This window comes from Ictidomys tridecemlineatus, chromosome Y (genome assembly GCF_052094955.1).
Source record: "Ictidomys tridecemlineatus isolate mIctTri1 chromosome Y, mIctTri1.hap1, whole genome shotgun sequence".
Classification (NCBI taxonomy): Eukaryota; Metazoa; Chordata; class Mammalia; order Rodentia; family Sciuridae; genus Ictidomys; species Ictidomys tridecemlineatus.
Genome location: NC_135494.1, coordinates 183,589 through 204,963, shown reverse-complemented (window position 1 = coordinate 204,963; position 21,375 = coordinate 183,589). Strand labels below are relative to the sequence as shown.

General features: G+C 65.1%; 2 long non-coding RNA genes across 2 annotated transcripts; one reads left to right on the top strand and one right to left on the bottom strand.

Moving 5' to 3' along the window:
* Positions 1-6: 6 nt before the first annotated feature.
* Positions 7-8,412, top strand: LOC120890322 (uncharacterized). Its single transcript, XR_005734502.2, has 3 exons — positions 7-157; positions 6,948-7,297; positions 8,026-8,412. It is a non-coding gene; the product is annotated as an uncharacterized LOC120890322 (long non-coding RNA).
* Positions 8,413-16,943: 8,531 nt separating this feature from the next.
* Positions 16,944-20,000, bottom strand: LOC144371925 (uncharacterized). Its single transcript, XR_013431992.1, has 2 exons — positions 19,549-20,000; positions 16,944-19,140 (listed from the first exon to the last, which is right to left on the bottom strand). It is a non-coding gene; the product is annotated as an uncharacterized LOC144371925 (long non-coding RNA).
* Between the last annotated feature and the right edge of the window lie 1,375 nt (positions 20,001-21,375).

Genomic DNA, 21,375 nt, shown 5'->3' with positions numbered 1-21,375 from the left:
TCTCTCTGTCCCTGGCCACACACCTGGGGGGTCCCGCGAGGCCAGCACCTGCTCCTCTGATCTTGCCTGTCTTCACAGCCAAGGGGCCACCTGGGAAGGAGAGGACGAGGACGTGTGTGACCCGGTCCACCCCAGCAGGTTGCCAGGAATGCAGAAGGTGAGTGGCCGGGAAGAGTCCAGGGCAGCTCCTGGTCCCAGGGCGTGTGCCCTGCGTGACGGTCGTGGACACTCAACGCATAGCCTCGTGGTGAATGCGGGAATGGAGTGGACGTCCAGCGGACATTCCGCGCTCCTCACCTGGCCCCAGCACTCACCCAGCGCCTCCGCCTCCCGCAGCCTGGGCCTCTGGGGAGGGTGCCCAGGACAGCAGCCGGGCAGCGCCACCCGAGGCCCCTCGGGGAGTCCACCTGGGAGCACAGGCCCCCCGCTGACCCGGCCCCCTGCAGCCCGTGTCCCGCGCGGGGGAACCTGGGGTCCTGAGAGACAGGGACCCTGAGCCCCCTTCAGCTGGACTGTGCCCTCGCTGCCCGGCACCCGCCTGGCCCCCACCTGGAGGGACGGACTGGCCCCTACCTCCCGGCGGCGGGTTTCCGGCGGCTCCGGTCGGAGGCTCCAGCACTTCCTAAGAGGCTCTGGCTGGCCGCCCTGGAAGGGGACGGAGGCGTGGCCTCGGAGCTGACCTGTCCCAGCCGCCGGCGGCCACCGCAGGCCCCGCCCCCAGCTCCGCCCCCAGGAGCCGGAGGGGGTCCTCACCAGGCAGGACCGGCGGGGCCCCAGAGGTCCCCAGGGAGGGAGGCCGAGGACAGCAGAGACCCCGGGGGACTGCACTGCCCGCCCGCCCCGTGGCTGCCGCTCACCAGGTCACCCGAGCTGCCCGGGATTGCGACATCCCAGCGCCGGTGGCCCTTGATCTCTGAGCACCGCCTCGGCAAACTGCCGGTCCCTCCCTGAGTGTTGACCTTCCCCGAAGTGAGGGCCTCTCCTCCTGAGTGGCCCCGGTGCTTGTCGCCGGAACCTGGTCCTTGTCCCCGAAGCCAATGCAACGACCAGGAAGTGGTTTGAGAAAAGGGGACACGATGGCTTTGCCAGGAAAGAAGCTCGGGCACTCGGGTCCCCAGGCGGGGTCCTGCCCGTGGGTGGCAGCAAAGAGGGGACTCGAGGCCGCGGTCCCTGGTCTCTGCTGTCACCCACTGCTGACCTGGGAGATGGCCACTACTGAGGTCCTCTGGGGCCATCCCCAAAGGCTGCATGACTCCAGTCCGTGGTGGCTGTGGGCTCAGGGACAGATATCTCTGCCCAGGAGGAGGCAGGAAGGTGACCCTGAGATGAGGGAGGGGACATCATGGACAGGAGGAGGAGAGCCCGTCCCCAGAGCAGCAAGGGCCATTCTCAAAGCTTGCGTGGACGACTGTCACAGGCCCAGGTGAGGACCAGGGGACACTTCCACACCCACAGCCCAGCGAGGACACCTTCGCTCTGTGGGGCTCTTACTGGTCCAACATGGACACTGTGTGACATGAACCAGTGGTCACCAGGAACTGGCCACCACCGACCCTTAGAGTGACAGAGGTCAGTGGTCACACTGTCCCTGCCATGAGAGTGACAGAGGTCAATGGTCACTAAGACCCGGCCACCATCTGCCTTGGGTGTGATGGGGGTCAGTGGTCACCAAGGCCTGGATCATTCATTGTCCCTGCCCTGGAAGTGACATGTGATATGGTCACTAAGGCCTGGCCACCACCTGCCCTGGGTGTGATGGGGGTCAGTGGTGACCAAGGCCTTGTCATCCATTGTCCCTTCCCTGGGAGTGACAGAGGCCACTGGTCACTAAGGCCTGGTCACCACCTGCCCCGGGTGTGATGGGGGTCAGTGGTCACCAAGAATTGGCCACCACCTGCCCTTGGAATGATGGAGGTCAGTGATCACCAAGGCCTGGTCATCCGTTGTCCCTGCCATGGGAATGTCATGGAATGTGGTCACCAAGGCCTGGATCATTCCTTGTCCCTGCCCTGGTGTGACATGTGACATTGTCACCAAGGCCTGGATCATCCGTTGTCCCTGCCCTGGGAGTGAACTGTGACGTGGTCACCAAGGCCTGGTCATCCACAGCTGGAGCCTCCTGCCCGTGTGACGTGGGACCGTGGTCGCCGTGGGGGGCCATCCGTTGCCCGGGCTCCGCGTGGCTGGGTGCTGACTGGTGGGCGGTGTCCCTCAGGTGTGCCCAGGCCCCGTGGGCGCCGTCCTGTGTTGCCAGCTCGGGGTTGGGAAATGGCCTGACTCAGCAGCCAGGTGTGCGGCTGAGAGGAAGGGACGGAGGAGGGAGTGCCCGGTGGACTTCCGCAGTGGACGGCACTCCTCTCCTGGAGGACCCCGTGAGCTGGCCCTCAGCCCTGCCCTGGGCCGGCCGTGGGCAGGGACACCCTGGAGGCCCTGGGCAGCGTGAGCAGAGCCCATGCATGTCCACAGCCCGAGGCCGTCCCTGCTAGGAGGTCCCTGCCCGCTGGCCTGGCTGCCGGGCAGTGGTCACGGGCGTCCTCCGCTCTCTGGAGGTCCAGTGACCGATGGGAAGTGCTTCTTGCTGGCCCTGCTTGGACGCTGGCTCACCCTCCGTCCCCCAGCCCACAGCTCTTCAAGGGCCGGTGACTCTGCAAAGCAGGAAGTGTCCCGTGCAGGTGGACATTTGGACAGGTCTGGCCAGCGATCTGCTCCCCTGCCGTCCACGCCACAGCACCCCTGACCAGAGCCTGGGGTATCCGGAGCCACCAGGGTGGTTCCAGGTGGTGAGAGCTGCAGTGTGTCCACCATCTCTCAGCCTCCGCAGGGCCGGTCAGCAGGGCCACTGGGGCCAGCGTTTCTCCTGCCAGCAACCTCCTCCGTCCAGCGTGCCCCACACCCTGAGCCGGCCCTCCACACTGCTCGTCCAGGGTCCCTCCCCGGGCGCTCCTGGTGCAGAGGAGACGGGAGGCTGTGGGGGGCAGGAGGTGACCGGCAGCTCTTGCTCAGTGTCCGACGCAGGCCTGGGGACAGCAGGCTGCAGACTGCGGGTGCTGTGGTGGGGGGCGTCTGCAGGTGCGTAATGAGGCGCCTTGGGGACCCACCCAGGTCCAGGTCCAGGCACGACCCCTCTATGCTCCTCACACACCTCGGAGGCGGAGATCCTGCAGGTGGCCCCAGGGGCTGCGTCTGGCTGGCCCCTTCCCCTGAGGTCAGTGTGCAGCTGTCCTCTGTGGCCACTCGGGAGCTGGAGCGGCCAGGGCCTCTGGGCATCGTGGATGGGGCCTGGGGGGCTCGACACTCATGTCACTGCAGCCAGAGGACGGTGCGGTCAGCGTCAGGTTGGGGGGCTGGACCCTAACCCTAACCCTAACCCCACCATGGCCTGGCTCTAGGGAGGATGGGGGATGCGGGAGCCAGGACTGACGCCCGCTTGTGTCCAGGCACCCCCTGGACGGCAGTGATGGGTGTCCACTAGAGCCAACCTGCTCCTGAGCACCCCGTGGATGGCAGTGAGGGGTGACCACTGGAGCCAGCCTGTGTCCAAGCACCCCCTGGACAGCAGGAACAGGTGACCACTGTAGCCAGCCTGTGTCCAAGCACCCCCTGGACGGCAGTAACAGGTGACCACTGCAGCCAGCCTGCCCCTGAGCACCCCTGGACAGCAGGAACAGGTGTCCACTGGAGCCACCTGCGTCTGAGCACCCCTGGACGGGCCTGGAGGGCACTAACAGGCGTCCACCGGAGCCAGCCTGTGCGTCCACTGGACGGGCCTGGAGGGCGGGAGTGTGTGCTCACTGGAGGGTCAGGCCCGGGCCAGGGCTGCTGCAGGAGCTCAGCCAGCACTCGTCCAGGACTGGACCTCGTCCCCGGGGACAGCGTAAACAGCAGCTAGTGCCCAGAGCTGGGCGAGACACAGGGACCTGGAGTCACGTGGGCCCGAGTGGCTGGCCCAGCGTCCCCCACCGGAGACCGCGGCTGGCTCCACTAGGGAGACCAGGAGGCCGTGAAGCAAAGGGCGTGTGAGCTGCTGCAGACGCTGGCCAAGGGCACGAGGGGCCACTGTCCAGGCCACGAGGACCCCTCCCAGGAGGCCGTCAGTGGGGGCTGCCGTGGGGAGGGTCAGGGACAGCCGTGGTCCCAGGGAGGGTCAGGGACAGCCATGTTCCCAGGGAGGGTCAGGGCAGCTGAGGGTCCCAGGGAGGGCCAGGGGCAGTGCCCTCTGGGGTCCTGGGCACGGCAGGGCGGCTGCAGGTCCCAGGGGGGCAGAGGCAGGGGCTCTCAGGTGGCCCCTAGCCCTGTCCACAGGAGGAGGTCTCCACACAGTGACGTCCAGAGCCCCCGCCCCCAGCTCTGTCCCCACCCCGTCTCTGAGGAGAGGCCAGGGAGGCTTTGCTGGCCTGTGGGCCCCAGGCACCGGCACAGGACGGGCGTCAGGACTGTGCCCCCCACGGGCTGGGTGGACCCCGGATGTGGGGTGGGGTCCTCCCTGCGCATCAGGGAGGACGGGGGCCACCAGCACAAAACGCTCCACCCAGTGCTTCCGGAGAGCCGGGGCCAGCAGGTCCTGCCTGGAGGCTGCAGGACAGACCTTCCCGTCTCCTCCAACCTGGGCAGGGTGGGCGGGCGCGGTGGCCCTGTGGGAGTGTCCTGGGCTTGATGGCCACTCCCAGGGACTTCAACAACAGGAGTCCACGTCCCCAGCCCTGGAGGGCGGAGGCTGGACCAGGGTCCCCGGCTGAGCTCTGTCCATGGGGTCCAGGGGGCCCTCCTGCCTCTCCAGCTCCTGGGCTCCAGGTGGCCCTGGGTGGGTGGCCCCTCACTGCAGTCTCTGCCTCCGTCCCCACGGGGCTCCTCCTCTGCTTCTGTGTCCCCTCCTCTGTCTCTGGGGAGGACACGGCCATGGCCTGAGGGCCCCCTGACCAGGAGGAGCCCATCTCAGGACCCTCCACTAGTGACCTCTGCAGAGACCCTGTTCCCAATTGACAAGGTCCTGTGTGACCTTGCAGGTGACATGACTGTGGGACACACTGTTCCACCCACACAGGACGAATCCTCAGACACTGGGGACAAGACCTTCTCTGGAGAAAGGGCTTTGCCCGTGAAATGAAGTGAAGGATTTTAGAAGAGGTCCCTGTCTTCTGGGTGGACACAGATCCAGTGACCCGTCCATGTCAGAGGCCACCTTTGGGGCTTGGCTGTGCTGCGAGGGCTCCCCAGGCCCAAGGAGGTGGCTGTGGTGTAGGGCAGGGAGCCGCGAGTGGTCTACAAGACCCCTGGCCCTCGGGGGGCTCTGACGTCCACCCGGACACAGGAGGGGGCACATGGTTAGGGAACTGTGCTGACCCCCAGCGGAGCTTCCGGCAGGACCATGGAGGGAGCCCGGGGCTTCTGTTCCTGAGCCTCTTGCCCACAGCTCCGTGAGAGCTTTGCAGGCGCACACGCGTGTTCCGTGTCACTGAAGCACACACGCGTGTTCCGTGTCACGTGGGGTGACCTCGACGATCTGTCACATATGCCAGCAGAGCTGGAAGAGGGCGTCCCGAGGACACAGGAGGTGCCATGAGGGACATGGCCCTGACGGTCTTCGGATGGGTCACACTGATGGCTCACAAGTGGGCAGCTGCACCATTCCTCGGCTGAGCTGCTGCCCGTGGGGACCGACCAGAGTGTCCCGGTGCTGCCCCGAAGGTGGGGACGGTCCACCACCCAGAGCAGCCCTAAGGGGCCCGGAACCCAGGACAGCACAGCAGAATCGTCCTGGAATTGCTGCCTGGACAAGTCGGTGGAAGACCGTGTCCTTGCGCCTGGGAGTGGCGACATGCAGGGGGACCTGCAGAACTGAGCGTCCAGCACCGGCCTCCCGCGAGTGACTCTTAGCCCAGAGGCAAACGGAGTGACCATCGCAGCACAGCGCGCGCGTTCGTGAATTCTGTACCCAGCGCGCCCAGGGGATGCCCCGGGGACGCCCAGGGGACGCCCAGGGGACGCCGAGCGAGCCCCGCCCCTCTCGGTGAGGGCAGCACCTGCAGCGCACGCACGGACGGTCCCGCGCCCGACCTCCTCCAGCCCTCAGCCCGGGCTGGCGCTGTCCCCGCAGCTCCTGGGGACAGGACCACGCCGCAGCGTCTCTCGGAGAAGGCCCGACTTGGGCGACCAGGACGCTGCAGGCGGGTCCTGACCGGGAAGCGCCGCCCACCCCGGAAGACCACGGACGGCAAAGGACACGGGGCTCCAGGGGCCCAGCCGCCACCATGGCCGGGGTCCCCTGGCCAGGGGTCGGCGACTGAGAGGGAGCCAGGCCGGAGGGAGCCAGGGGACGCGGGCCTGGGCGGGGCCTGGGCGCAGGGTCAGCGCAGCCGCCGAGCTCCGCCTGCAGGTGGCGAGCGGGAGCCCAGGAGCGGGCAGGCGGGTCCCCAGACAGAGGCGGCGCGCGGGGGGCCAGGCTGGCCAGGAAGAGGGCCGAGAGCCCAGGGCAGTGTCCGGGCCTGGAGACCGCCAGGGCCCCGCCCCTGCGACCCCCACACTCCGGGAGCCCGCAGCCCGCTGGGTGGACGCCCTCCCCAGCCCGGGGTCCCCCAGAGGGAGCGCTGGCGCAGGGGACATGGAGACTAGGTAGCGCCGGCCCAGCGCTTCCGCGGGGCTGCGGTGCCTCCATGGCTCCCGGCCTCGGGGGTCACCTGTGGAACCCAGAGCTGGGGACCCCGGCTGGCACCCTAGTCCATGAGGGTGTGGGGGCGCTGGCCACCCAGACACCCTGACTTCCCCTGAGGGGCCTCGTCAGACCCCACCATGAGGACCAGCTGGTGGGGAGCGAGGCTGGGACTCCCGTGCTCTCCCCGAGCCCGTCCCGGTGCCTCCCTGTGGTCAGCAATGGGGGACCCCCGTGTCTGCTGTCCCACTGTGAGCAGAGGTCCCACAGCCCATAGAGCGGGTGTGTCTGTCCTTCCCAGGTCCAGCGCCGAGTGCTGAGGTGGCGGACATTCTGAGCACCTGAGGCATGTCCCTGAGGGGGTGGCACCACACTTGTGACGGTGGCGTCCCCCTGCGAGATGACCCGTCCCTGTGGCCACAGGCTGGTGCGTGGGGACCCTCTGGCTTTGCAGGGTGAACAAGGGGCCAACTGTCCCTGGTGGGCTGGTGACAGTGCTGCTGACCAGCGGTTTCCAGGGGCAGACCGGGGTCAGAGGACGGCTGGTGCAGGGCCTCCATGACAATGACCACCAACCTGGGATGAGGGTCTACCAAGCCTCCGAGTCCAGCGCCCCAGCCCCGGAGGGCACAGGCTGGACCAGGGTCCCAGGTGAGCTCCCTCCACCTCCTACCATGGTGTCCAGCTCCCTCCAGGGCTCCAGGGGGCCCCTCCTGCCTCTCCAGCTCCTGGGCTCCAGGTGGCCCTGGGCTGGCCTCTCACTGCAGTCTCTCCATGGGGCTCCTCCTCTGGGTCTGTGTCCCCTCCTCTGTCTCTCGTGAGGACATGGCCATGGCATGAGGGCCCCATGACCCAGGAGGAGCCCATCTGAGGACCCTCCACTGGCCACCTCTGCAGAGACCCTGCTTCCAAATAAGGATCCGTTCCTGGTTTGGGGTTCCTATGGGCTGAATTGTCCCCCCGTCCTCTGCTGCAGCCCTGGCCCCAGGACCTTGGGATGTGCTGTGTGTGGAGAGGGGATGGAGGTGCAGTGAGGTCCCCAGGGTGGCCCTGACCCAGCAGGACTGGGGTCCTTGTAAGAAGAGGACACAGACGCACACAGAGGGTCAGCCCCGGGAGGACACAGGGAGAAAATGGCATCTGCTAGCCCAGGAGAGAGGCCTCGGGAGGAGCCAGGCTGCCCACGCCTGGACCTTGGGCCTGGGCTGGAAAACCAGCCGGAGGTCACCTGGCTTTAGCGGCTCTGCGTGCGTCACCTGCTTTAGCAGATTTAGGCGCAGGCCGCCCAGTTTAGCAGATGTGCATGTGCCGCCCAGTTTAGCAGATTTCCCCGCGTCACCTGTCTTAGCAGATGTACCCGTGTCACCCTCTCTTTGCAGATTTCCCTGTGCCACCCTGACTTAGCAGATGTGCATGTGCCACCCAGTTTAGCAGAGGTCCCCGTGTCACCTGACTTTGCAGATCTGGGTGCATCTCCAAGACAAGTCTGCACAGACCCTCCTCCTCTGAAGCCGTGCTGAAGCAGCAGGAGCCTGGACCCGCAGGGTGAATCAGAAACCGCCAGACAGAAGGCTCCCAGGGGCGGATCCAGAGCCCCGTGTTGGCTGTTTCAGACTCCCCCGGGACTAGGGGACGTGATGCTTCCTCGTGGGGTCTCAGGCAGGACAACAAATTGGCTCCAGATGGTTACTAACAACCTCTGGGCTGCTAATCCTCCTCCAGCTGCGGGTCTGGGGAGCATCCTCCAAGTGGTGCTATGTCCCATGGAGGTCTGTGCTGTCTGCAGTGGTGCTGGGTGCTGAGTCTCAGGCTGTGTTTGTTGTGCTGTGTGCAGTGGTGCTGGGTGTTGAGTCTCAGGCTGTGTTTGTTGTACTCTCTGCAGTGGTGCTGGGTGCTGAGTCTCAGGCTGTGTTTGTTGTACTCTCTGCAGTGGTGCTGGGTGCTGAGTCTCAGGGAGTCTGTGTTGTGCTGTGTGCAGTGGTGCTGGGTACTAAGTCTCAGGGAGGTGTTTGTTGTACTCTCTGCAGTGGTGCTGGGTGCTGAGTCTCAGGGAGGTGTTTGCTGTACTCTCTGCAGTGGTGCTGGGTGCTGAGTCTCAGGGAGTCTGTGCTGTGCTGTCTGCAGTGGTGCTGGGTGCTGAGTCTCAGGGAGTCTGTGCTGTGATGTGTGCAGTGGTGCTGGGTACTAAGTCTCAGGGAGGTGTTTGTTGTACTCTCTGCAGTGGTGCTGGGTGCTGAGTCTCAGGGAGGTGTTTGCTGTACTCTCTGCAGTGGTGCTGGGTGCTGAGTCTCAGGGAGTCTGTGTTGTGCTGTGTGCAGTGGTGCTGGGTGCTGAGTCTCAGGGAGGTGTTTGCTGTACTCTCTGCAGTGGTGCTGGGTGCTGAGTCTCAGGGAGTCTGTGCTGTGCCCTACACTGTTGGGGTGCTGCTCCTTTCTGCTTTCCCGGGTCTTCCTGAGTCCTGGGCTCCTCACCTCCTCACCCCGGGGCTCCCCAGGCCCTGCTGCCAGCACCCTGGAATTCCGCCTCTGCACTCTCCGCCGGTCCTCCCACGCGGGACGAGGACCCGCCTGCGCAGGCCTGGTCAGGGCAGCCGACCTCTTGGCTCCCGCGGCGGCCGCTTACCCTGGGCTCCAGGAAAACTTCAAACCGGATAGAAGCCGAGGGATCGGGGAAATGAGCTGGCGCTGGCCCCGCCCTGCAGTCCGCGGCCCACATCTGCCGGTTCCTCCCGCGTCCGCCCACCCGCCTGGCCGTCCTCTGCCCAGAGCGCACCTCGCACCTCCCTCCGCCAGGGGGCGCCGAGACGCTCCGGGGCCACCGCGCTGCAGCGCGCTCACACACACCCTCATACACATGCCTCGCTGCACCACGCTGCTCACACCAGTGCACACGCCACGCACATGTCACACGCTGCGAACACACAGCACACGCCACGCACATGTAATACCACGCTACGAACACACAGCACTCTCCGTGCACACCCAGCACACACCAGGCACATGTAACCCCCTACATACACACAGCACACGCCACGCACATGTAACACACCACGCAGGCACAGCACTCGCCGTGCACACCCAGCACACACCAGGCACATGTAACCCCCTACATACACATAGCACACGCCACGCACATGTAACACACCACGCAGGCACAGCACTCGCCGTGCACACCCAGCACACACCAGGCACATGTAACCCCCTACATACACACAGCACACGCCACGCACATGTAATACCATGCAGGCACAGCACTCGCCGTGCACACCCAGCACACACCAGGCACATGTAACCCCCTACATACACACAGCACACGCCACGCACATGTAATACCACACAGGCACAGCACTCGCCATGCACACCCAGCACACACCAGGCACATGTAACCCCCTACATACACACAGCACACGCCACGCACATGTAATACCACGCAGGCACAGCACTCGCCGTGCACACCCAGCACACACCAGGCACATGTAACCCCCTACATACACATAGCACACGCCACGCACATGTAATACCACGCAGGCACAGCACTCGCCGTGCACACCCAGCACACACCAGGCACATGTAACCCCCTACATACACATAGCACACGCCACGCACATGTAATACCACGCAGGCACAGCACTCGCCGTGCACACCCAGCACACACCAGGCACATGTAACCCCCTACATACACACAGCACACGCCACGCACATGTAATACCACGCAGGCACAGCACTCGCCATGCACACCCAGCACACACCAGGCACATGTACCCCCTACATACACATAGCACACGCCATGCACATGTAATACCACACAGGCACAGCACTCGCCGTGCACACCCAGCACACACCAGGCACATGTAACCCCCTACATACACATAGCACACGCCACGCACATGTAATACCATGCAGGCACAGCACTCGCCGTGCACACCCAGCACACACCAGGCACACCCAGCATGTGCCATGCACATATAACACACACCAGGCACACCCAGCACCACACACACAGACTGTCACGTGCAGCAGCACACCTGTGTCGCCACACGGCACACGTGCACACTAGGTACAGAATGTCCCACCTATGCACACGCCACCCCCTGTGCACAGCACACACACCCCGTGCACAGCAGGCCACACACAGATTTTAATAATTGCCAGCGTCCACCTCAGGTCCACACACAGCTGCTGCCCCCTGGAGCCCGACCCAGGTCCTCTTGTCCCCTTCTCCTAACAGAAGACTGTTGCTGCCACTCGTGTGGCCCAGAGCTGGTCAGGCACTGGCCACGGTCCATGCAGAGGATCTTGCCCTGGCTGACCAGTGACCTCCCTCCTTAGTGGCCCCTCCTCAGCCCACCCCAGGCAATCGGGCTGTGGCCACTGCATCGTGGACACTCGTCCCATGTGGTTTCTCATCCTTGCAACTTCTGGTGGACACAGGAGGCTGCTCTACAGAAGGTCCTGCAGGGTGGACGTGCCGACGGCGTCCTGGGTGGCCCACCGCAGCCCCGGCTCCCTGCCGGCCAGGAGCTAACGCAGGAACAGGCTCAGGCCCGCGGCCCGTTAGCGCAGTGTGAGCACCGTGTGGACACAGGACACCGCAGAGCGTGCACACGCACCTGCGTTCACATGCACAGGCGTGATCTGCGTCACGGGCTGTTGTACCCACCGTGTCTTCACTCTGGTTCCTGCAGGACGGCCTGGTCACACGGCGTGAGATGCTGACACCTCGGAGACCCCCAGGCTGGCCGTCACTGCTGCCCCTCCCCAGCCCTGCCACTGCTCTGCGGGTCTGTGGACGCTGCAGCCCAGCCTCCCGGCTCTGTCCTGTGCTGCGCGCATACTGGCCCCCTCTGGAGACCTGCAGGGCGGGGGAGGACGAGGTGGACCTCGACCAGACCTGGGCAGAGCTGCTCTCTGCTGTCCCCAGACCTGCTCTCTGCTGTCCCCAGACCTGCCCACGTCCCAGAGAGCAGGCATCAGCCACAGGTGGGAAGACGTGCCCAGCTCCCGATGCCCGGCATCTCCCGGGGCCCGCTCACAGGAACCTCCTGTCACACCCCAGCTGGACCCCAACCATGGGGGCCGTCACCTCCCACCCCATGCAGTGCAGCTGGGGCAGCTGTGGACTGCAGCTGGGACACCACACTGTCCCCCCACCCCGTGGACTGCAGCTGGGACACCACACTGTCCCCCCACCCCGTGGACTGCAGCTGGGGCACCACACTGTCCCCCACCCCGTGGACTGCAGCTGGGGCACCACACTGTCCCCCCACCCCGTGGACTGCAGCTGGGGCACCACACTGTCCCCCCACCTCGTGGACTGCAGCTGTAGGGACCACACTGTCCCCCACCCCGTGGACTGCAGCTGTAGGGACCACACTGTCCCCCCACCCCGTGGACCGCAGCTGGGACACCACACTGTCCCCCCACCCCGTGGACTGCAGCTGTAGGGACCACACTGTCCCCCCACCCCGTGGACTGCAGCTGGGGCACCACACTGTCCCCCCACCCCGTGGACTGCAGCTGGGGCACCACACTGTCCCCCCACCCCGTGGACTGCAGCTGTAGGGACCACACTGTCCCCCCACCCCGTGGACTGCAGCTGTAGGGACCACACTGTCCCCCCACCCCGTGGACTGCAGCTGTAGGGACCACACTGTCCCCCCACCCCGTGGACTGCAGCTGTAGGCACCACACTGTCCTCCCACCCCGTGGACTGCAGCTGGGGCACCACACTGTCCCCCCACCCCGTGGACCGCAGCTGTAGGGACCACACTGTCCCCCCACCCCGTGGACTGCAGCTGTAGGGACCACACTGTCCCCCCACCCCGTGGACTGCAGCTGTAGGGACCACACTGTCCCCCCACCCCGTGGACCGCAGCTGGGACACCACACTGTCCCCCCACCCCGTGGACTGCAGCTGTAGGGACCACACTGTCCCCCCACCCCGTGGACCGCAGCTGGGACACCACACTGTCCCCCCACCCCGTGGACTGCAGCTGGGGCACCACACTGTCCCCCACCCCGTGGACTGCAGCTGGGGCACCACACTGTCCCCCCACCCCGTGGACTGCAGCTGTAGGGACCACACTGTCCCCCCACCCCGTGGACTGCAGCTGGGGCACCACACTGTCCCCCCACCCCGTGGACTGCAGCTGTAGGGACCACACTGTCCCCCCACCCCGTGGACCGCAGCTGTAGGGACCACACTGTCCCCCCACCCCGTGGACCGCAGCTGTAGGGACCACACTGTCCCCCCACCCCGTGGACCGCAGCTGTAGGGACCACACTGTCCCCCCACCCCGTGGACCGCAGCTGTAGGGACCACACTGTCCCCCCACCCCGTGGACCGCAGCTGGGGCACCACACTGTCCCCCCACCCCGTGGACCGCAGCTGCGGGCAGCACTGTGTCTGGTCAGTCTGTGTCATGGCCGCAGCCACCCTCCTCCCCAGGAGGCCTAGGAGCCTGCTTTGCTGGCCGCCCCGCCCTCTGGTCATCCTCAACCCCAGGGCATGGCTGGACCTGCGATCCCCTTGGTCCAGGGCTCTCCAGGGACTGTCACATCCTCTGCCACCTCCTCACTGGGGACAGAAGACCCTCCTACAGCACGCGCATGCCCAGGAAGGTCACGTCCCCAGGACCTGAGTGGGGGAAAACTGTCCTTGACCTGCGCTGCTCACCTGGGGCCACCTGTCTCGGGACAGAGGTGTGGCCCTGCGCACAGACCCCCTCAAAGCACAGGGTCCTCTGTCCCAGCAAGTGGGCTCTGCTACGAGGCCACCTGACCCTAACCCCAACCCTGACCTTGGCCCCGACCTTGACACAGACCCTGACTCTGACCCCAAACTGAACAATAGACACTAACCCTGACCCTGGCCCTGACCCTGGCCCTCGCCCTGGCCCTGACCCTGACCCTGGCCCTGACCCTGGCCCTGACCCTGACCCTGGCCCTGTCCCTGACCCTGACCCTGACCCTGGCCCTGACCCACCCTAAACCCAGCCCTGGCCCTGGCCCTGGCCCTGGCCACACCCAGGGAAGAGGCTGGATCTGGCCACCGGGGGAGCAGCCACCTCTCCCCTCTCCCCCTGGTTACAGAGGACAGAACAGGGGCACAGGGGGGCCTGGTGAGTGGCAGGCACACAGTGGGTGCTCAGCACGGTCACACAGTGGGTGCTCAGCACGGTCACACAGTGGGTGCTCAGCACGGTCACACAGTGGGAGCTCAGCACGGTCACACAGTGGGTGCTCAGCAGTGTCACACAGTGGGTGCTCAGCACGGTCACACAGTGGGTGCTCAGCACAGTCACACAGTGGGTGCTCAGCACGGTCACACAGTGAGTGCTCATCACGGTCACACAGTGGGTGTTCAGCACGGTCACACAGTGGGTGCTCAGCACGGTCACACAGTGGGTGCTCAGCACGGTCACACAGTGGGTGCTCAGTAGTGTCACTCAGTGGGTGTTCTGCACTGTCACACAGTGGGTGCTCAGTAGTGTCACTCAGTGGGTGTTCTGCACTGTCACACAGTGGGAGCTCAGCACTGTCACACAGTGGGTGCTCAGTAGTGTCACTCAGTGGGTGTTCTGCACTGTCACACAGTGGGAGCTCAGCAGTGTCACACAGTGGGTGTTCTGCACCGTCACACAGTGGGAGCTCAGCAGTGTCACACAGTGGGTGCTCAGTAGTGTCACACAGTGGGTGTTGTGCACTGTCACACAGTGGGAGCTCAGCAGAGTCACACAGTGGATGTTCAGCACCATCACATAGTAGGTGCTCAGCACTGTCACAGTGCTCAGTACTATCACACTGTGTGCTCAGTACTGTGGGGAGCAACCAGATGCACCCACAGACACCCACTTGTGCAGGGTCGGGGTCCTGGAATCTGCTCACCCTGAGGTCCAGCTCAGACCCCAGGCTCTTCCCAGCCTCCAGGGCCAGTCTCGCTGGCCCCCTCTGTCTCCTCAGGGAACAGGCGTGGACAGGACAGGGAGGCACAGCCCCCACACCCTGAGCCCCCCTGTCCCCCCACATGCCCCACCCACACCCCTTTCCTCATGGTCCCCTCTGGCCCCCCAGGGCCTCCTCCCTGGGCTGGGTGCAGGGAGTCAGGAGGTGAAGGTCTCCTGCCCAGTGCCCACTGCCACCTTTCAGGAGAGAGCACGGCCCCCTTTCCCCTCTGCACCCCCTGGAGAGCCCCATTGGTGCCCACTGCCACCTTTCAGGAGAGAGCACGGCCCCCTTTCCCCTCTGCACCCCCTGGAGAGCCCCATTGGTGCCCACTGCCACCTTTCAGGAGAGAGCACGGCCCCCTTTCCCCTCTGCACCCCCTGGAGAGCCCCACTGCAGCCCACTGCCACCTTTCAGGAGAGAGCACGGCCCCCTTTCCCCTCTGCACCCCCTGGAGAGCCCCATTGGCGCCCAGGGCTGGGGGTCCCAGCTTCCTGCCCCTGGGGTGGCCACAGCCTGTGAGGGACCCTGAGCACATGGGGCCGGAGAAGCCAGCATCTGGCTGCTGTCCTGCGGGTCCTGCGGGTCCTGCGGGTCCTGCGGGTCCTGCGGGTCCTGCGGGTCCTGCGGGTCCTGCGCGACCTCCCGGGGGCGTCCTGCGGTCCCTGCCTGCCTTCGGGGGTGGGGGGGTCTGTAGGTTCTGGGGGGCGTTCTTTAGGGGTGGGAGGTGTTCTGGGGGGTGTTCTTTGGGGGTGGGGCGTATTCTGCGGGTTCTGGGGGCATTCTTTGGGGGTGGGGGCATTCTGAAGGTTCTGGGGGGCGTTCTTTGGGGGTGGGGTGTTCTGCGGGTTCTGGGGGGCGTTCTTTGGGGGTGGGGTGTTCTGCGGGTTCTGGGGGGTGTTCTTCGGGGGTGGGGTGTTCTGTGGGTTCTGCGGGGCGTTCTTCAGGGGTGGGGGGCATTCTGCGGGTTCTGGGAGGGCGTTCTTTGGGGGTGGGGTGTTCTGAAGGTTCTGGGGGGCGTTCTTCGGGGGTGGGGTGTTCTGTGGGTTCTGGGGGGCGCTCTTTGGGGGTGGGGTGTTCTGCGGGTTCTGGGGGGCGTTCTTTGGGGGTGGGGTGTTCTGCGGGTTCTGGGGGCGTTCTTTGGGGGTGGGGGGTGTTCTGCGCGTTCTGGGGGGCGTTCTTTGGGGGTGGGGGGTGTTCTGCGGGTTCTGGGGGGCGTTCTTCCAGGGGCGGGGCGCGGGCCCTGCCGGCATCCCCTGGGCGTGCTCTTGTGGGGGCGGCTGAGCCGGCCCTGCCCCGCCCGGCCCCGCCCCGCCCAGCCTCCCCCGCTCCTGGCAAAGGAACAGCGGGCACAGCAGGTCTCCAGGCCCCAGGGACCTTGGCAGCCAGGAGCCACTTTCTCTCTTGAGATTTAATCACGGGTCTGAGATCCGGTGGGCGGGAGCCGGGAGCCAAGAGGCGGTGCTGCCCCGTGACTGCACCCCGCGGGGCCACCCCGACCTCGCAGCTGCCTGGCCCTGCCCGGGCTGAGTCACCTGGCCTGGCTCACTGCACCAGGGGCGCGCACACACACACTCCAGCACCCAGGGGCGCGCACACACACCCATGTGCACACCCAAGGCACACACACACTCCAGCACCCAGGGGCTCGCACACACACTCATGTGCACACCCAAGGCACACACACACTCCAGCAGCCAGGGGCTCGCACACACACTCATGTGCACACCCAAGGCACACACACACTCCAGCACCCAGGGGCTCGCACACACACTCATGTGCACACCCGAGGCACACACACACTCCAGCACCCAGGGGCTCGCACACACACTGATGTGCACACCCAAGGCACACACACACTCCAGCAGCCAGGGGCTCGCACACACTCAGGACACACTCATGCGCACACCCAAGGCACACACACACTCCAGCACCCAGGGGCGCGCACACACTCATGTGCACACCCAAGGCACACACACACTCCAGCACCCAGGGGCTCGCACACACTGATGTGCACACCCAAGGCACACACACACTCCAGCACCCAGGGGCTCGCACACACACTCATGTGCACACCCAAGGCACACACACACAAGCACCCAGGGGCTCGCACACACTCAGGACACACTCATGCGCACACACACTGGCCCACACGTACACTGATGCACTCAAGACTCGTACACACCCATGTGCACACGGCCATTCATGAGGGCCACGCTGACCCGGGATCAGCTTATTCCAGTACATTTAACTGAATTAATATGCAAAGACCCTCCTTCTGCAGAGACCCTCATCCCCAGGACGGAGAGGTCAGATGTGGATTTGGGGGGGCACTCCTAAAACCCACTGCAAGATTTTTAAAAAGTGTTTTATCATTTGTAGTTTTTGCGACTTTCCATGGTGGTCACCACGGAGACACCACAATGACATGTGGAGGGACAGAGGTGTTAGCCTGCACGGCCGCCACCCACTGTGTGCGAGACACATGGCACTACCCCAGAAACGTGCGTCAGAGCCCAGCTGGGGCGTCTCTCCCAACAGCGGCACACGGATCCCCAGGGTGACTGGGACGTCCCCAGCCCAGAACAAGGTCCTGGAGAGGACACCCTCACCATGCAACCACGAGGGACCAGGTGCTGAGAGAAAGAAGGACCTGTGACCTGGTGTCACTGCAGGCTGACTAGCCATCCTCTACACTCCTGTCACCACCAGGGTGCGGGATTCCTGGTTCTGCCTCCTGGTGACCAACTTCAGGGAGAAGCCAAGGACAGGCAGTGGCCTCCAGGAGAAGGGGACACTGGAGGGAGCACATGCCACCTGCTTTCTAGGGTCAGTGTCCTCCTGGTGCAGCGTCCCAAGGTCCCCGTGTCCTGGGCCCAGTCTCCCCTGGTGCAGTGTCCCCAGGGCCCATGTCCTGGGCCCAGTCTCCCCTGGTGCAGCGTCCCCAGGTCCCGTGTCCTGGGCCCAGTCTCCCCTGGTGCGATGTCCAGGCCCCCATCCCCCTGGCCAGAGTTTCCACCTGGTGTAGTTTTTCCCGGGTTGGTATAGGGTGCCCACTGTCCCTCCTATTACCCCTCTTGTGCTCTCTCTGGGCTGGCAGAATGTGGCCCTAACACCTGGTGGCCCCGCCGCCGCCGGGCCCTGCCATTCTCGTGGGTTTGTGCCTGGGTCCTGATGTGGACTCTCCTAGATTCACAAGTGGACACTCCTGGCTGCAGTGTGTGGAACAGCAGGTGCATCCGTTTCTCGGGCACAGGGACAAGACAGCCCTGTGTCTGGAAGGTGCCCAGCGTTTCCTCAAGTCACCAAGATGGCACCAGTGTGGACCGGCCTGTCCTGTCTGTGCTCAGGACAACTGCCCGTTTACTCTGACCAGTTCTCTACTGGCACCTGTTACTGGGTTAGGTGCCGGTGCTGCAGATGCAGTTACATGAATACAGATAAGTACGTGCAGCTGTGGGTGCAGAGCAGCACATGGGCTAATACGGAGCTGCAGCTGTGGGTGGAGAGTGCACAGGAGGTGACACGGAGCTGCAGCTGAGGGAGCAGACTGCACAGGGGCTGACACGGAGCTGCAGCTGTGGGTGCAGAGTGTACAGGGGCTGACACGGAGCTGCAGCTGAGTAGCAGAGTGCACAGGAGCTAACAGGAGCTGCAGCTGTGGGTGCAGAGTGCACAGGAGGTGACACGGAGCTGCAGCTGTGGGTGCAGAGTGCACAGGAGGTGACACGGAGCTGCAGCTGTGGGTGCAGAGTGCACAGGAGGTGACACGGAGCTGCAGCTGTGGGTGCAGAGTGCACAGGAGGTGACACGGAGCTGCAGCTGTGGGTGCAGAGTGCACAGGAGCTAACAGGAGCTGCAGCTGTGGGTGCAGAGTGCACAGAGCTGACACGGAGCTGCAGCTGAGGGAGCAGACTGCACAGGGGCTGACACGGAGCTGCAGCTGTGGGTGCAGACTGCACAGGGGCTGACACGGAGCTGCAGCTGTGGGTGCAGACTGCACAGGGGCTGACAAGGAGCTGCAGCTGAGGGTGCAGAGTGCACACTAGATAACACGGAGCTGCAGCTGTGGGTGCAGAGTGGACAGGAGCTGACACGGAGCTGCAGCTGTGGGTGCAGAGTGCACAGAGCTGACACGGAGCTGCAGCTGAGGGAGCAGACTGCACAGGGGCTGACACGGAGCTGCAGCTGTGGGTGCAGACTGCACAGGGGCTGACACGGAGCTGCAGCTGTGGGTGCAGAGTGCACAGGAGCTGACACGGTGTTGCAGCTGTGGGTGTAGAGTGCACACGAGGTAACATGGAGCTGCAGCTGTGGGTGCAGAGTGCACAGGGGCTGACACGGAGCTGCGGCTGTGGGTGCAGAGTGCACAGGGGCTGACACGGAGCTGCGGCTGTGGGTGCAGAGTGCACAGGGGCTGACACGGAGCTGCGGCTGTGGGTGCAGAGTGCACGGGGGCTGACACGGAGCTGCGGCTGTGGGTGCAGAGTGCACAGGGGCTGACACGGAGCTAAGGTGTGTTATGGCTGCCATCAGTGGATTTACTTTGTACTGTTTATGATGAAAATTTCTTAATTTTAGCAGGGTGACATTCACGTCTTTCTTTCATAATTAATCAAGGTCTCAAAGAAGCAGACGCTTATTTCCTATGAGTTTAAGACTTACAACCCCCTCAGCCACCGGCGCCCGGAGCTGCCTTCTCTGCACTGCTAGGGAGGGTCCCCATCTTTCTCTTGTGGACTATTTCACCTGGGTGCCCTCCTCACCCCTGAGCTGACCTGCATCTGCCTGGGCCGGGGCTCCTGCAGCTGGCCGTGCACCCAGGGAGGCCCCACGTCCCTTCTGACATCCTCCCGAGGGGACAGCCACCTTCTTCACCTGCTCCCCCTTATCTGTTGGCGAACAAGGCTCTGTTTAGATGAGCAAGAGAGGAGCCTGCGCTTGGGTCACAAGTTTTACCTGACGCAGGGCTGCAGGAACAGAGGCCTCTAATGAGAGTCAGTGCTTCCCCGCTTTGGTGGCTGGCTGGGTGCTGTGTCACGGGGCCACAAGCCGACAAGCACCGACGCCCAGCTCAGGGATAGTGCGTCCAGGGCCATGTCAACGCCGAGTGCTGCCCGGCTCCGCAGCTCTCCCTCTTGTCCGTCTGGAACTGGGTCTGTCCACAGCCCTCAGACAACGCCACTCCAGGGCCACGCGGCGTGTGCCCAAACCCCTTCCCCGTCACACCCCTAACTAGCCACGGTGTCCACGGCTGTCTCAACTCTTGCCCTATTTCCTGTGGCCATAAACTGCAAGGGACTCCCCCTGAATCGTCACCACTGTCACCACCGTTGTGAGTCCTGTCAAGTCACTGGGCAGCAAACAGAGGGATTTGAAGGGCCTCGTAGCCATAGCGAGGAGAGCTCCCACCCTCCTCCCTCCCCCGCCCCCTCCCTCTCCCTCTCCTCCCTGCCCCCCGCCCCTCCCTCTCCCCCCTCCTCCCTCCCCCCGCCCCCTCCCTCTCCCTCTCCTCCCTGCCCCCCCGCCCCTCCCTCTCCCCCTCCTCCCTCCCCCCGCCCCCTCCCTCTCCCCCCTCCTCCCTCCCCCCCTCCCTCTCCCCCCTCCTCCCTGCCCCCCCCGCCCCCTCCCTCTCCCCCCTCCTCCCTCCCCCCGCCCCCTCCCTCTCCCTCTCCTCCCTGCCCCCCGCCCCTCCCTCTCCCCCCTCCTCCCTCCCCCCGCCCCCTCCCTCTCCCTCTCCTCCCTGCCCCCCGCCCCTCCCTCTCCCCCCTCCTCCCTCCCCCGCCCCCTCCCTCCCCTCGCCCCCTCCCTCTCCCTCTCCTCCCTGCCCCCCGCCCCCTCCCTCTCCCCCCTCCTCCCTCCCTCTGCCCCCTCCCTCTCCCCCCTCCTCCCTCCCCCAGGCCCCCTCCCTCTCCCCCCCCCATCCATCTTGAATCCAGGAAGGACCCTGACCTTGCTGGGAGGGAGAGCAGACTCTGGAGCAGATGGCGGGTCCTGCTTCTAGACAGGGTGCCCGTGTGCGTGAGCTGGCGGGAGGAGAGTCTTGCTGTGAACGTCCCTTGTCTCTCAGCACCTCTCAGCCCCAGGCCCCGTGCCACACGGACGTCTGTCATCGCTCCTGTGACAGGTGACGAGCTCCTCTTTCAGTCTGTGGACAGCAAACAATGGTGCTCTCCCCAGGATTTACTGCCCACTTAGGATAATTGGTCCTTTCCTGGGCTCTGGGAAGGGGGCCAAGGGCTGTGCCTGCTCGGTGGCCCTCAGCCACCCATTTGCCCCCGTTCCCTCGATGCTGTGCTTGGACTTTCCCGTCTAACCTGATGTGCTCCCGGCCAGGGCCTGGGCCCCGCCCGTCCCTCCCCTGCCGAGGCAGGCAGGCAGGTTGGTGGCCGCGCTCCAGTTCAGCACTGCCCACCTCGACTCTCATACTTGGCCACTGCTTGTTGGCGCCCAGTGCTCCCTGCAAGGCCCAGGGCAGGCTGACCCTGGCCCGGCCGGCTCCTGTTGACCTAGGGGGGACCTGTGGTGCCAGAGGTGAAAGAGGCCTGCAAGGGCAGGTGCCGTCAACCTGCAGCAAGACCCGGTCACAGCATCTCCCCCACGCTGCACTCTCAGCTGCACCCCAGGGGTTTCCAGCAGCTTCCGCAGGTGCAGTCCACAGGCACACACCTGCAGTGCTCACGTGCTGGGCTGGACATGTGTGCCAGCTGCGACGTCGTCACCTCCCTCAGGACAGCGAGTGTCCCCTGGTCCCCAGCATGTCCCCACTGCCCCGGGTCAGCACCT